This window comes from Natator depressus, chromosome 6 (assembly GCF_965152275.1).
Source record: "Natator depressus isolate rNatDep1 chromosome 6, rNatDep2.hap1, whole genome shotgun sequence".
NCBI lineage: Eukaryota > Metazoa > Chordata > Testudines > Cheloniidae > Natator > Natator depressus.
This window is the reverse complement of record NC_134239.1, coordinates 122144963-122161696: the sequence shown is the minus strand read 5'-3', so window position 1 is coordinate 122161696 and position 16734 is coordinate 122144963. Positions and strand designations below refer to the sequence as shown.

General features: G+C 43.9%; 1 protein-coding gene across 9 annotated transcripts in view; it reads left to right on the top strand.

Annotated features, from left to right (window-relative positions):
• Positions 1-16734, top strand: part of KTN1 (kinectin 1) — a 111850-nt gene that overhangs the window by 24839 nt on the left and 70277 nt on the right. The gene's annotated exons all lie outside the window — the stretch shown is intronic.

The following is a 16734-nucleotide window of genomic DNA, read 5'->3' as shown; positions in this document are numbered from 1 at the left end:
ATCATTCTGAAAACTAAGATGGCTTATCATGGCTGTGCTACCAGTAGCACTACTGCTAGTCAAATTATTTAACCGCCTGGTTTCGTTCATCAGCCTCTCCTCCGTCTGCCCTGATTTCTTTTTGTCACTTGCATAAAAGAGGCCTGTTACAACTATTGTAGATAAACAGTCTCCCTTTCATAATTATTGTAAGAGGTATTGGAGTTACTGATGTTCAGTCACGAATTGTCTTCCTCTTTGTGTACGTACTTACATCTTTTAGAAATCTCATAGACTTTAAGCCCAGCCAGATACCTGGGGAAAACTTCTCTGTAGTAACTCGGAGCCCTCCCCATCTAGTGTTCCTTCACCAGCCGTTGGAGATATTTGCTGTTAGCAGTTGTAGATTGGCTACATGCCATTGTAGGAAGTCCCATCATACCATCCTCTCTATAAATTTATCGAGTTCAGTCTTGAAGCCAGTTAAGTTTTTTGTCCCCACTGCTCCCCGTGGAAGGCTGTTCGAGAACTTTACTCTGATGGTTAAAAACCTTTGTCTCATTTCAGATCTTGCTTGAGCTATTGATATGAATGGCATTTGTAGCTTCAGCTCAGTTCTCAGTGTGGAGTCCTTCTGCCCCTTCCTTGACCATAATCTTCTACTAGTAACTTGGCACTGGTGTTCAGGAGATGCTGTAGATTGTTTACGGTTGTCTGTGGTCTGTTTTTACAAAATCAAAGTCATTCAGTTGTGGGTATAACTATAGGCATCTATGACAGGTTTCAGAGTAACAGCCGTGTTAGTCTGTATTCGTAAAAAGAAAAAAGAAAAGGAGTACTTGTGGCACCTTAGAGACTAACCAGTTTATTTGAGCATGAGCTTTCGTGAGCTACAGCTCACTTCATCGGGTCATGCTCAAATAAACTGGTTAGTCTCTAAGGTGCCACAAGTACTCCTTTTCTTTTTTCTTTATAGGCATCTAATGCTCCTGGCTGATTAAGAGAGTCAGTCCTTGGTACTGCAACCTCGTTACTGTAATGTATGTGTCCTCTAAATATGCCCTTTCTGTAAGTACATGGTTAAAGGCCTTTGCTGAAATGAAACAAACTTTTGTGGAATTTAATAAATTAGTAATGTAAAGCAACTGAGCGTAGCCCAGCAAATGGCAGAAACAATAGCATGTTTGGAATGGAAAATATTTATCTACTGTGTATTTGCAGTGCTGCGATTGTGTTCAGCAAATGGTTTAATAGGATCAGTTTAGTCAAGGACAGAAAGAGATATTGACAAGTCTTGTTTTTTCCTCCCTGTTTTTTTTGTTTGTCTGTCATTAATTACTGTTTGCTTTAAAACACCAACTATGTTATGTTGAGTAACTTTTAAGCATGTTGCTAGCTTCTAGCCTTCCCATATATAGAGTTAAGTTTAATTTTAGGAGTCTGAGATTACAGTATCATGAGTACTGTAACACTTAACTGATTGCATTTGTGATTGATTTACCACACTTCTCTTCCAGAGGCTTTTCTAGTTTCAAGAGTACTAGTTCAAACAGGGCACATATGTTGGGTGCTCCTTTTGAATAGCGCATTGCATGCAAAAGTATTCATGTACAGTAGGTGCATTTAGGGGTTTGTGTCAAAGCTGGTGCAGTAATTCCTTTATTAAAATTAAAATCAGTGTTGATTTCTTGATCTTTTTTTTTTTTTGCACTCTTACTAATACTTATAGAGTTTTCCAGGTCACCTTGAAAACTCTTTCTACCGCTTGTGCCCCTTTTTTGCTTTCTGATGTGTAAAGAAGGTGAAAGTGATTTGTAATGTGGTTTTTTTCCTGTTCTTGGCTAAGATCTGGTCTACACTAGAAAATTAGGTCAGTTTAACTACATCGGCTCAGGGTGTGAAAAATCCACGCCCCTGAGCAGTGTAGTTAAACTGACCTAAACTCCTGTGTAGACAGTGCTAGGATTCTTCCCTCAAACTAGCTACCGCCTCTCGGGAGGTGGATTACCTACACTGACGAGAGAATCCTGTGCTGCTGTAGTGTTTTAAGCGTAGATAAGCCCTTAGACCCTGTCTACACTGGCAAGTTTCTGCGCAGTAAAGCAGCTTTCTGCGGCGTAACTCCCGAGGTGCACCACTGCCAAGTAACTTCGTGCTCAGAAACTGCGCACTTGCAGCACTGTGGAAAAAACACCACCCCACCCTGATGAGAGGCGTACAGCTTTCTCCGCCAGGGCTACGGCGCCGCGGTGCCAGTGTAGACACCCTGGTCAATTACCACACCCTGTTTGGCCTCTGGGAGGTGTCCCGCAATGCCTGTTCTCGCCTTTCTGGTCATCGGTTTGAATTCTACTGCCCTGCCCTCAGATGACCAACTGTGAGCCCCACCCCTTAAATTCCTTGGGAATTTTGAAAGTCCCCTTCCTGTTTGCTCAGTGGCACGTGCAGTGGTCTCAGTGCATCTTTCCAGGTGACCATGCCTGCTCCATGCACCAGCCGATCTCCCACTTGGAGCAATGCTGCGCAGCTAGACCTCGTCAGCTTCTGGGGAGAGAAGGCTGTCCAGTCCTAGCTGCGCTCCAGCTGTAGGAATTATGATACTGATGGACAGATTTCACGATGCATGACAGAAAGGGGCCATGACCGGGACGCACTGCAGTGCAGGGCCAAAGTGAAGGAGCTGCGGAACGCCTACCACAAGGTGCGGGAGGCAAACTGCCGCTCCGGTGCTGCGCCCACGAGGTGCCGGTTCTACAAAGAGCTGGACGCAATACTTAGCGGCGACCCCACCTCCACTGCGAAGGCCACTGTGGATACTTTGGTGGCTCGCATGCCAATTGAGAGTGGACTGAGCCAGGAGGAGGAAATCTTGGATGAGGATGTGCAGGGGGAGGGGCACCCAGAGGATGACTTGGAGGTCAGAGATGCATACAGACAGGCGCTCTTCTCTACCCTGAAGGAGGCAAGCCAGTCACAGCTCTCGGAGCTTGGTGAAGTGCAGACAGGAGAGGAGGCCCCTGGTAAGTGGGTTTGATTTTGGGAATTGCTGAAGCAAGTTGTTGGGGGCAGGAGGGTTGCAGAAAGCAGGCTTGTGTCTGTATGATGCGTGTACCGCCACATGCCTAGTCTGGGCGGGTGAACAGGCTGTTGATTGACTCCCTCACTTCACGGGAATCTGCCTCCGAGATCTCCACAAAACTGTCATGGAGATACTGGGCAATCTGCTGCTGCAGGTTCTTTGGCAGAGCTGCTTTGTTTCTTGCCCCATTAAGGGTAACTTTCCTGTGCCACTCTACCGTCACTGGGGGGGAAGGGAGGGTGGGGCACTGCACTCAACACCCGTCCCTCTGCAGTTTAGCCCTGCTGAAGTACAGTACCCGCTGCACTGTACTCCAAAGGACAAGGTTGCATATGATACCTGGACATACACAAATCTTTAACCATCCCAGGACCCCACCTCCTCCTGGGACCCTCCCTTTCCCCACCCCCCACAGTGCACCTTTCTGGACCAGCATGCGTTAATGTCCGTGAAATGGCCACGGTGATCCACAAGCACCTGGAGAACCATAGAGAAATACCCCTTCCGATTAATATACTCGGTGGCTAGGTGGTCTGGTGCCAGAATTGGAATATGCCTGCCATCTATCGCCCCTCCGCAGCTAGGGAAGCCCATTTGTGAAAAGCCATCCACAATGTCACGTACGTTGTCCAGAATCACGGTTTTTCAGAGCAGGATGCGATTAATGGCCCTGCACGCTTCCGTCAACACGAGTCCAACAGTCGACTTTCCCACTCTGAACTGGTTAGTGACCGATTGGTAGCAGTCTGGAGCAGTCAGCTTGCACAGTGCAATCACCACACGCTTCTCCAATGACAGGGCAGCTCTCGTTCTGGGCCGAGCTCATCACACAGTTCCATAAATGTGGCTTTCCTCATCCGAAAGTTCTGCAGCTCCTGCTAGTCATCCAGACGTGCATGACAATGTGATCCACCACTTAGTGCTTGTTTCCCAAGCCCAAAAGCAGCATTCCACTGTGGCCAGCTCCTCCCTGAATGCCACAAGCAATCTTGTGTAGTAACTACTACGCCTGGCGAGATCAATGTCGCACACCTCTTGCCTTTGTAGCTTAAGGAATAACTCCACTGCCACTCGTGATGTGTTAGTGAGAGCGAGGAGCATGTTGGTCAACAGTGTGGGGTCCGTTCCTGCAGACCGAAGAGGCAGAGTGCGCAGTACACAAACTGTTGAAAGATGATGCCAAATGCGGACGGAAGCACAGGGGTTGCTGGGATGCAAAGCAGTGCATCAAAGGGCATTGGGACAGGACCCAGGCTGCCCCGCGACCCCCTCTGCCTTCCCACAACTCTTAGCGGCAGAAGAAGAGACGCTCTGTGGGATAGCTGCCCAGAGTGCACCGCTCCAAATACCGCTGCGAGTGCCGCAAGTGTGAACACGCTATTGCACAGGCAGCTGACGGTGTGAACACGCAACAGCGGTTTCCCTTCAGCGCTCTGAGCGGCGCCGTAACTTCCGGCACTGTAACTCTGCCAGCGTAGACATACCCCTAGAAATAGTAGAAATTTAAAATCTGGTTTTCCCTGGTTTATTAGAGGAGAAGTGTGAGGTATAAGCTATATTAATTGTGAGTGCTTAACATCATAATTGAAAGGCTAAGGTGTTGAATCTTTAATGTTCTAAATAAAGGAAGCCTTAGTTAATTACTCACTAAAGATAGCTAGGTGTTAACAAAACCAAAGCAAGTTCTAAATAGTCTGACTAAAATCCCTTCCTGGTCTAAGGGTTCTACTTTCACTCTCTTGCTTCTTGTAATGTCATTTACACCAGTGGTTCTCAACCTTTCCAGACTACTGTACCCCTTTCTAGAGTCTGATTTGTCTTGTGTATCCCAAGTTTCATGTCACTTAAACTACTTGCTTACAAAATCAGACCCAAAAATACAAAAGTGTCAAAGCACACTATTACTGAAAGATTGCGTGCTTCTCATTTTTTACTATATAATTATAAAGTAAATCGATTGGAATATAAATACTGTATTTACTTTTCACTGTGATACTTGAAAGTGTTTTTCACTTGTGAGCCTTGTCTGGGATCCCAGGTTGAGAAACACTGATATAGATGAGTACTCCCTGGAAGATCTCTGCATTTCCCCCAGGGGTATGCATACTCTTGATTGAGAACCACTGATTTACGCTACACTAGCCCTCTAGACAGCAGTCTTCGTGCCTGGACAGGACATTTGCATGCCCATGTGGACACCAGAATGTTCTCAAAACAACAATCTCTTTATACAGTGAAAGAGAACAAAGTAAACAAACCCAATCTGTTTTCTTTGAAAGTCACCTTTAGTAACACAACCATACTGAACTGAAACAAATGTTGGCTATTTTGGGTACTTATCTGACCCCCATCACTTAGTGTCTGAGTCCCTGGTAATCTTCAAAGGACTTATCCTAACAGCTCGCCTGTGAAGAAGGCCAGTGCTGTTATCCACATTTTACAGATGGGGAACGGAGGCACAGAGACCTGGGGATTGTCTACACTTGAAACGCTACGGCAGCACAGCCGCAGCGTTACAGATGCGCAGCAGTAGCGCTTCAGTGTAGACACTACCTACACTAACAGGAGGGATTCTCCTGTTGGCATAGATCCTCCACCTCCCAAAGAGGTGGTAGCTAGGTTGATGAAAGAATTCGTCCATTGACCTAGCGCTGCCTATGTGGGGACTTAAGTTGACTTAACTGTGCCACTCGGGTGTCGATTTTTCACATTCCTCAGCGATGTAGCCAAGCCAACCTGACATTCTAGGGTAGACTGGGCAAGTTATCAAGGCCTAATGTGTCAAAGTCTGTAGCAGAGCAGGGAATTGAACCCAGATCTCTCAAGTCCTAGGGCTATTCTCTAACCACTCTGAAGCCTTCCTCTCTGAAGGGCTATGATCTCTGAGAAAATGAGGATTGTATTTTCAAGGGTTTCTGTTCGACAGTGAAGTGTGTGGTTGGTCATGTACAGACGTAAAATATATAATCAAACAGTAACTTCTGTTCTGGCTGGGTACTCTAATCAGTGGTCCACTGACGACGCTATGTACTGTACTCCTGAGGTGAATCGGCTAAATACAGTCTAAAAGAACCATAATCTACTGATTTCAGTTATGTGGTTACATACTATACATAGAGTACCGAAGATCACCTAAACATTGGAAAAACCTTGCATATGCAAGTTGATGGTCGTTTAAGTGCAGTATCTCTTAAATCTCTGCCACAGGATTTACTGGCATGGCTCAGCCTGCTGGGTGACCAAGATGCTGTGTCATTCAGCAATAAGAAGGTTCACGAACCCTCTTGACAAAATCCCTGGGAAAACCCTGATTAAAGGTGCTATAGCCTTAATGAAATCTTACATTGTATCTTTAAAAAATCAAAATGAAATTCTTTGGCCTTAGCAATTTTTTACTATTAATTTTTAAAGCAGCATAAAAATCTCAGGGGATTACATGCGTCTTGAGACCCGGAGTTCATAGTGAGCATACTTTTAATATGCAAGGCTAAGCTAAGAATGGCTAATGCATCAACCAGATGGAGCTATAATTTATTTCTGTCTTGTAGAGTACAAGTTTAGATCCAAGGATTAACACTAATTGTGTATCCATCTGAAGGTTATATATCAGCATAGAGAAACTTGAGTTCTAATTACACCCGCAGGTTCTGGTATTGTGAAATATAATACAAAGTTAACTCACTTACTTAGAAGAAGCCAGTTGCTAATAAACAATCATGTTAGATGCAGCATCAGAAATGAAGGAATTGACTAAGCATTTTCTGTGGTGGTGGGTAGATGCAGGTGATTTGGCTTGTTAATTCAAAGTGAAAATAGTAAAGCTGTCTAAGTTTTGATAACTCAGGGCAGAATGCAGCTCTTCTCCTTTTGCAGAAGGGTTAAAGGTGATAGGTTTAGAACTTCTATGAGGAGTATAAATGCTTTTTAGATGGGGGATGGATTGTCAAATCCAACCCTGTTGTTCAAGTTAAGAAATCAGAAGCTCAACTTAAAAAGCCTCTTCCAGGGTAAACATCTGATAGGTAGCATGTCAAGGGTTTGTAGCAATGCATGGAATTTAAAAGTGTGCTGGTTAAACTTCAGGGCTTTTAATTGTGCTGCTGCTTGGCAGGGAGGGTGCACGTTAAGTAATTGGTTACAGCAGGATTTGTTGTGTTTGGCTGTTGCTGTGCATTGCAGAGTGCCACAACCACTTCCAAAGTGGCTCTGTCTTACTGAGGGCTACACCTTGTTGTGTCTGTTGTGATTAATAAAACTGCCATTTGCAAACCCTATTAGGAAAAAGGATTACTTTTTTGAAAAGTATCCTTATGCTGCTATTAAAAAGAATAGAAGTGAACAGGTTAAATAGTTCAGTTTTTATCCACTTTCCTTATTTCTTCTAGTTTTCCCTGTGTCTCTTGATGAAGGTAGTTTCTCTATCCTACCTCCCCTGCTTCTTGACAGTTTCTCCCCCCCCACCCCCAGGGCGTTTGGTTTCCCTCTTGCTTGGGAGGTTTGCAAATTGGACAGGAAAGAATGAATGGGAGTTGGAATGAAATTGTTCTAATTGTAAGCTAGTCACAGGGGTTCTCACGATAAATTTTTTGGTGGCCTCAGAGTGGCCACCAACTCTTGCTGGTGGCCGCTCTGACAAATTTTCTTAAAATACTTAATTAACTTTAGGAAAAACAAACAAATCTGCACATATACATGCCCAAATCATTGTAATTCATTTCTGAAGGGTTTTTGCACACTCAATAATAAAAATAATGTACAGTTGTGTTTTGGTGTCCCTGGCCCCTGCTCCTTCCTCGGCCGCCCCCATTCCCCCAACTCAATTGCTTCCCCCCTCCCATTGCCCCGAGCTCCCTTCTGCAGCTTTGCACCCCGGGCTCAACCCTCTCTTTGCCTCTTGACCACAGCACCCAGTAAGGCTGGCTTTGCTGAAGTCCAGAGCAGGAGCTGGGAGGGAGAGAGGGGCTGAAGTTTGGAGCTCCGACACGCCAAGGGGCTGAAGCCCAGAGCCCACTGCCAGAGCCCTACGGCTGAAGCCGGGCAGGGGGGCTGAAGCCCGCCCCCAAAGCCTCGCAGCTGAAGATTGTGGGGTGGGAGGTGGTGGTGGGGGGTCACTGAAGCCCTCCCTCGGAGCCCCTAGGTGCTGCAGGGAGGAGCTGCTGCTTTGCCCTCTCCCCCATCTCTGCTCAGGAGGCTGTCATGGCTTCAGGAAAGACCCCTGATGGCCTCATCTGAGAAACGCTGAACTAGACCAAAGATACAAGTACGACTTCATGCAAGGCAAAATGCTTCCCATTTGTGCTGCAATGAATGTACTCTTAGACTCTGTATCAAAAAGCCTTTATAAATACCATTGTTCTCATGCTGAAGGTAGTCAGCTTGTCATTCTGTTTATGCTGGAACTACAATACTGTAGCTCTGGAAGTTTGCAACCCCCTGCATAAGCAAGACTCTAATGAGAAGTGAAATTACACTGTAACTATCAGATCAGTTTTTCTCACCAGGCTTATCTGTGAGAGGCTGACTCCTTTACAGTGAATGGTGCTCCTTTGACATGTCCACGGTAGAAACATCCACTTCAAATCACATCTTAAAGCTTTTATTTATTTATTTATTTATTTATTTATTTTTTGAAACTTTCTTCTGTATAAGAAAAGGAGTACTTGTGGCACCTTAGAGACTAACAAATTTATTTGCGCATAAGCTTTTGTGAGCTACAGAGCTGTAGCTCACAAAAGCTTATGCTCAAATAAATTTGTTAGTCTCTAAGGTGCCACAAGTCCTCCTTTTCTTTTTGCGAAAACAGACTAACATGGCTGCTACTCTGAATTCTGTATAAGAGGCATCCTGTGGCTTCTGAATACTGCATCTCCTATCCCACTTTCTGTGTTTGTTCTATAGATGTATGATCACAGAATTCATGGTGGAAGCATGCTTTTGTTCATTCTCCTCTTGACTTTGTAGTGAGTAACAAGAGTAGAACAGGAGCAGAGACTGATTCTACTGAGATTACAGAACTAGAAGTTGTAGGAATATTCTTTGGATCCAGTATAAAACACCTTTTACTATAAAGAGGTTGTAGATGCATCTTCTGGTGCACCTGAGATAAGGGGCTGCTTTCATCAGATGAGTTTGTCATTCTGAAGAAAATAATAATTAGTGCTGTCAAGTGATTTAAAAAATGAATTGTGATTAAACAATAATAGAATATCATTTATTTAAATATTTTTGGATGTTTTCTACACTTTCAAATATATTTCAATTATAACAAAATACAAAGTGTACAGTGCTCACTTTATATTTTTTATTACAAATATTTGCGCTGTAAAAAACAAAAGAAATAGTATTTTTCAATTCACTGTAGTGCAATCTCTTTATCATGAAAGTTGAACTTAAAAATGCAGAATTATGTACAAAAAAGTAACTGCATTCAAAAATAAAACAATGTAAAACTTTAGCGCCTACAAGTCCACTCAGTCCTATTTCTTCAGCCAATCGCTCAGACAGATAAGTTTGTTCACATTTTTAGGAGATAATGCTGCCCACTTCTTGTTCACAATGTCACCTAAAAGTGAGAAAAGGTGTTCTCATGGCACTGTTGTAGTCGGTGTCGCAAGATATTTACATGCCAGATGTGCTAAAGATTCATGTCCCTTCATGCTTCAACCACCATTCCAGGGGACATGCGTCCATACTGATGACAGGTTCTGCTCGATAACAGTCCAAAGCAATGCGGACCGACACATGTTCATTTTCATCATCTGAGTCAGATGCCACCAGCAGAAGGTTGATTTTCTTTTTTGGTGGTTCGGGTTCTGTAATTTCCACATCTGAGTGGTGCTCTTTTAAGACATCTGAAAGCATGCTCAACACCTCGTCCCTCTCAGATTTTGGAAGGTACTTCAGATTCTTAAACCTTGGGTCAAGTGCTGTAGCTATCTTTAGAAATCTCACATTAGTACCTTCTTTGCATTTTGTCAAATCTGCAGTGAAAGTGTTCTTAAAATGAACAACGTGCTGCTGAGTCATCATCTGAGACTACTGTAACATGAAATATATGGCAGAATGTGGATAAAATAGAGCCGGAGACATACAATTCTCTCCCAAGGAGTTCAGTCACAAATTTAATTAACACATTAGTTTTTAACGAGAATCATCAGCATGGAAGCATATCCTCTGGAATGGTGGCTGAAGCATGAAGGGGCGTACAAATGTTTAATATATATGTGGCATGTAAATACCTTGCAATGCCAGTTACAAAAGTCCCATTTGAATGTCTGTTCTCACTTTCTGGTGACATTGTAAATAAGACATGGACAGCATTATCTCCTGTAAATGTAAACAGACTTGTTTGTCTTAGTGATTGACTGAATGAGAAGTAGGACTGAGTGGACTTGATGGCTCTAAAGTTTTGTGTTTTGTTTTTGAGTGCAGTTATGCAACAAAAAATCTACATTTGTAAGTTGCACTTGCACGATAGAGATTTCACTACAGTACTTGTATGAGGTGAATTGAAAAATACTGTTTCTTTTGTTTATCATTTTTACAGTGCAAATATTTGTAATAAATATAAAGTGAGCAGTGTACAGTTTGTATTCTGTTGTAATTGAAATCAATATTTGAAAATGTAGAAGAAAATCCAGAAATATTTAATAAATTTTAATTGGTATTCTATTGTCTATTATCCCTTCCTTAGGTCCCGGGGGCTTTAGTGTCAGTCTCCGTACCCAATTTTCTTTAGGGACACTGGTTTTCCTTCAGCCTCACCCAAAATTCCTGTCTAAAAGTGGTTTCTCATTTTTCACATTATTCAAGCAATATATTTGATGACTTTCTTTCCAAAGGCTCATTCGAGTAAAGGGGAAGAAAAGCTCAGCACTCTAGATGTTAGAAGAGCTTTGGCTTATTATCTGGATCAGACTAGGCCTTTCAGATCTTCATTTGAGTGCTTCGTTGCAGGTTCAGACAGTAAAGGGTCAACCAGAGGATCTCTTCCTTGATTTCTAGTTGTTGTCCTTTGTGCTACTGATTGTCTGTCTGATATTGCACTGCCAAGTAAAGAGGTGGCTCAGGCTACTTTCACAGCCTTCCTGGCTCGTGTACCCATACTGGACATTTGTAGGGCAGCAACCTGGTCGTCAGTCCATATGTTTGCCCCTCACTATACCATTTCTCATCAATCTAGAGCTGTTGCCAGATTTGGACAAGTGGTTCTACAGTCCCTGTTCAGGTAGATTCCAAGCCCACCTCCAGTTTGAAATGTTTGTGAGTCACCTACAGTGGAATAAACATGTGCAATCACTCAAATGAAAAATGTTTACCTACCTTTCCATAACTGTTGTTCTCGGAGATGTGTTGCATGTGTCTTTTCCATGACACCCCCTCCTTCCCCTCTCTACCAGAGTCTTTCCAGTAGGAAGGAACCCAGAGGAGTCAGGGGCAGCTTGGCCCTTTATATCTGGGGTGCAGTGGTGTGAGGCACCAGAGAGTGCTCATGCTACCCCAACAGGTACTGCTGAGGGACACCTCTCCGACAGCTGTGTATGAGGTGCACACTCGCCTACAGTGGTATGGGTATGTACAACATATCTTGAAGAACAACAGTTACGGAAAAGTAGGTAACTGTGTTTTTAAAACACTTGGAGGTTTATGCAACTGAAACTGAATTTCCAAGCTGTTTTGCTGTAATCGCTCATGACACTTTAATTTGATCATTGGGATTCTGAAAATATAGTCTACTGTACAAGCAGAATAAAGCTTTGGGAGAACAAACTTATCAGAAGGAGTTTCACTGCAAAGACCAGAACATGTCGGTTAACTCAGATAGGAGCTAGTTTTATCAGATACATATTCCTCATTACAAAACTGCCATAATGACATATTGACGGCTTCTTTGGAAATTTGAAGCTTTTATATACATGTATCCTCTACTGACCCATTGTTCTGTTTAAAAATGGGTCTATTCTTGTGTTTACTCAGGAGCTCTGGTATTCAGCTGTGGTGGCTCACATCTTCCCTAGTGGAGAGCCACAAAATCATTGCTAGGCCATTACATTATGACACTGCACCAGTTTGGCTCAGCTTCATTTCACATTGATGCAACATCACATCAAGATCTTGGAGTGTGGTTTTTGTGGCTCTCTGCAGCTCCTTTCAACGCTGTCTTGTCCACTGTTCCAACATCTTTCCTGACTACTGAGAGGGATCTTTGCAGTGTTCATTTCCTTAGTGCATTTAGGTCCACTCCACCTGACTGTCTTGTGTTGAATATGGAGAGGTATGTGGGGCAAGGGCTGCAATGAATGACAGTCAATTCATGTTGCTTGAGTCCAGACAGTGTTGTGAGTTTGAGAGTCCCGAAGGAGTTGTATATTGGTGATGGAGAAGACTGGTATGGTTCTGAAGGAGCGTTCTTAGTAGTTGGATATTGTGAACTGTGTAATTACTGTAATAATGTACTGTAATCAATTTAATTACACTTGTGAAAAATCTGCATAATTAAACATTTATTTCAGGGATTAGGCTCTTGTGTAAATGTTCAATATTGACTCTGGCTGAGGAAAACATCAAATTCATTTTTTCAAGAGAACTAATTTGGCTCACTCACTAACACAAGAAGCTGGTCGTATAGCGTAACTATAGCTACATTGTAGTTAAAACTGAAGCTAGTTTTCTGTTGTAAGCCCAACTTTAAAACCCCCACACTTTTTTCCGGAAAGAGACAAACCTTCCTGAAATTCCCCACGCTGCATCTCATGCGAGGCTCGACTTTGTCTGGGAAGCTGGATTAAAAATTAGAGCGTTTTAATTTATGGTGTCTTGAAAAATTGTCCTAACTTTCATGATTTACTTATTTATTTTGATATGGTGATACCCTAATTATTGGGTGAACTCTTTTTATAAAATATGTAACTCACTTCCTGTTATGGGTGAGGCCTTGTGTGTGGTGACGTAGCATCAAGAGAGGTGGTCTTTCAGATAAGTAGGTCCTAGCCCCCACAGGGCTTTATAGAAAAGTCAGCAAGTAAATTCTACCTGGTTAGGGTTGCCAACTTCCTAATTGCACAAAACCGAACACCCCTGCCCTGCCCCTTCTCTGTGGCCCCACCCCTGCTCGCTCCATCCCCACTCCCTCCGTTGCTTGCTGTCCCCCACCCTCCATTTGGTTTCACCAGGCTGGGGCAGGGGGTTGGTGTGTAGGAGGAGGATGCGGGATCTGGGCTGGGTCAGGGAGTTGAGGTACGGCGGGTGGGGTGTGGTCTCTGGGCTGGGGCTGGGAATGAGGGGTTTGGGGTTGTCAAGGTTCCTTCCCCACTCTGAACTCTAGGGTACAGATGTGGGGACCTGCATGAAAACCTCGTAAGCTTACTTTTACCAGCTTAGGTTAAAACTTCCCCAGGGTACAAACTATTTTACCCTTTGCCCTTGGACTTCCACTGCCACCACCAAACATTTATCTGGGTTTATTTTTATTAGGAAAGCGTTGTTTGGAAATGTCTTTCCCCCCCAAAATCCTCCCAACCCTTGCACCCCACTTCCTGGGGAAGGTTTGGTAAAAATCCTCACCAATTTGCATAGGTGACCACAGACCCAAACGCTTGGATCTTAAGAACAATGAAAAAGCATTCAGTTTCTGAGAAGAAGGATTTTAATAGAAGTAAAAAGTAAAAAAGAATCACCTCTGTAAAATCAGGATGGTAAATACCTTACTAGGTAATTAGATTCAAAACATAGAGAATCCCTCTAGGCAAAACCTTAAGTTACAAAAAGACACACAGACAGGAATATTCATTCTGTTCAGCACAGCTTAATTCCTCAGCCATTTAAAGAAATCATAATCTAACGCATATCTAGCTAGATTACTTACTAAATTCTAAGACTCCATTCCTGTTCTGTCCCCGGCAAAAGCATCACCCAGACACAGACCCTTTGTTTTTTCTCCCTCCTTCCAGCTTTTGAAAGTATCTTGTCTCCTCATTGGTCATTTTTGGTCAGGTGCCAGCGAGGTTATCCTAGCTTCTTAACCCTTTACAGGTGAAAGGATTTTTCCTCTGGCCAGGAGGGATTTTAAAGATATTTACCCTTCCCTTTATATTTATGACAGGGGTGTGCAGGAGGGGGCTCAGGGGCTGGGGCATGGTGTTGGGGGGTGTGGGCTCTGGGAGGGAGTTAGGGTGCAGGAGGGGATTCCAGGCTGGGGCAGGGGTTTGGGATGTGGAAGGGGTTGGTGTGCGTGGTCCTGGCGGTGCTTACTGCGGCTCCCAGGAATCGGCCCGCCAGGTCCCGGCAGTGCAGCCCTTAGGTGCATGGATGGCCAGGGAGGTGCCATGTGCTGCTCCTGTGGCTGCAGGTGCTGCCCCCTCAGCTCCCATTGGTTGTGGTTCCCAGCCAATGGGAGCTGCAGAGCTGGCACTAGGGGTAGGGGCAGCGCGTGGAGCCTCCCTGGCCACCCTTGTGCCTAGGGGCCGCAAGGACCTGGCAGCTGCTTCTGGGAGCCACATGGAGCTAGGACAGGCAGGGTGCCTGCCTTAGCCCCGGACCCCCACTGCGCCACAGACTGGACTTGTAATGGCTGCCGACCGGAGCTCCCAGGGTCCCTTTTCGACTGGGTGTTCTGGTCTAAAACCCGACGCCTGGCGACCCTCTAGGTCGTAGTGAATAGGGAGCCAGTGTAGATCCAGAAGCACTGGGGTCACATGCTCCTGGGAGGAGGTACAGTGTAACAAAGGCGCTGCCAAATTCTGCACCAGCTTCATTGCTCAGCCTCTTAAAATCATCAAAATGGCTCTGCCTACAAACTCAGGTTATTTTCTATTGCCCTTGCTGACAAGAAATTCTTATTTCTTTGGAGGGAACGTTTAGAAGAATTATCAGCTTGTACCCCAGACCAAGTGCAGCAGGGAAAGGATTAATGGGCTTCTTAAAGAGGGATTATAAGTGAATCCCTGTACTGAGACTGTGGTGGAAAAATGCTCCATGCGGTTTGCCTTAAAGTGTCCAGATGTAGAAGTGGTCCTTTGCTTTCCTCTCCTTTTAATCTATGGCTGTAGCCAGCACAGAATTCTTACCCAGCAGTGTGTGCGTGTGTGTGAGAGAGAGAATATGACCTGTTACTGACTCCACATACAAAGAAAATAAAATTTCCTGGTAACTTGTTAGGGTTTTTGCATATATTTTAACAAAATTTAGGGGGCACCATTTATGGGTGAATGGGGTGGCTAGAGAGGTGATAATATATATTATTATATTGCTGTAGAAACAGGCTGGATTCCTTGGCTGTTCATCTCTACATATTCTGATAATCAGGTGTAGGTTTTGTTGTAAAGGGCGTGATAGTGTGTTAGCTGGACTCCATTAAAGCGCACACTTCCAACCTTAATTATTTTTAAACGAAGTTCAAAGTTAATGAATTTGTAGTTGCATATTTTCAGGTGGAATTCTAGCTTCATTTTTTGAATGATTATAACTTTGATTTTTATAGGTGGATTCTTTTCTTTGGGCTTGTCTACTCGGGGATGCTAAGGAAGGTTAATCCAAACTAACTAAAGTTGTGAATTAAAAGTGGATTAGTTAAATTGCATTAAACCCTCGTGTGGACATTCTCATTCAAAAACAAAGTGGCCTTGATTCAATTTAGTTTAATTGGCCTGTGTACACTTGGTCACTAAAAGTTACCTAGGGCGCTTTAATGTAATACTGATTCAAACACAATATGTTAAAATGCACCGGCAGGGTCTACACAGACCAATTAATGTGAAGCATGCTAGTTTGCTTTGGCAATCACATTCACAGAGAGTGAATTATCCCACGCTGTAGACAAGCCCTTGGAAACTAATAGTCTAAAGCAGGTTGAAGTCAGGAAAATTAAAATCTGTACAGAAGTCCAACTCTGTTCAACTTTCTAACAAAGTACATCCATAGTGTCCAATCTAAAAATAAAATTAGATTGTGAAGTCTGGGCCTAAAATTATATTTATGGCTTTATTTTGATGTGTGGATGCTTGCATGTATGTTCCCTTGCATTTCTGCTTTGCTTATGTACTCCAGTGTCAATGTGCTTGTATGGTAGTGCAATGAACTCCCATAGAATTCTCTTGCCGCCTTTTACGCTTCAACTCAGAAGATCAATGTTGTTACATGTTTCACAGTTCATGGCAATTGCATCTGTTTCCCCTCAGCGCTTCAGCAAGGGCACCCATTCTCAGGCCTCCTGCTTCCCCGCCGTCACCTCTGTTGGGTGGAGACATGCAACTCTCTCCCTTCTGACGGGGATGTTTCCAGGCTGAACAGTTCCATGTCTTCACTGTGTTATTCCCAGCAGATACAGTCTGCCCAAGCATACCTGGTTGCTTTTTATTCAGAGACAGTTAACAGTGTGACTGCCTACAATTATAGATACCACACAGTTCTTCTTATGCAAGCCCATTTTATGAAAGTAAAAGCACTACAGGGAAAACATGAAAAGCAGTAAGAGAACCTACACACATGCTAATAAGCTCACTAGGGTTCCCTCAGTCCTAACCCAGGCTGTAGTAGGAGCAGTGCTTCCAAATCCCACCATGTGGGATTCCTTGTTATTTCAAGTTCATCACATCTTCAGCTCAGAACACACAGTTTTTTGGGGCCTCAGGAGTCCTTCTGACCCTTCCCTAAGGATTGGGGCCCTCAGATGGCCCTGA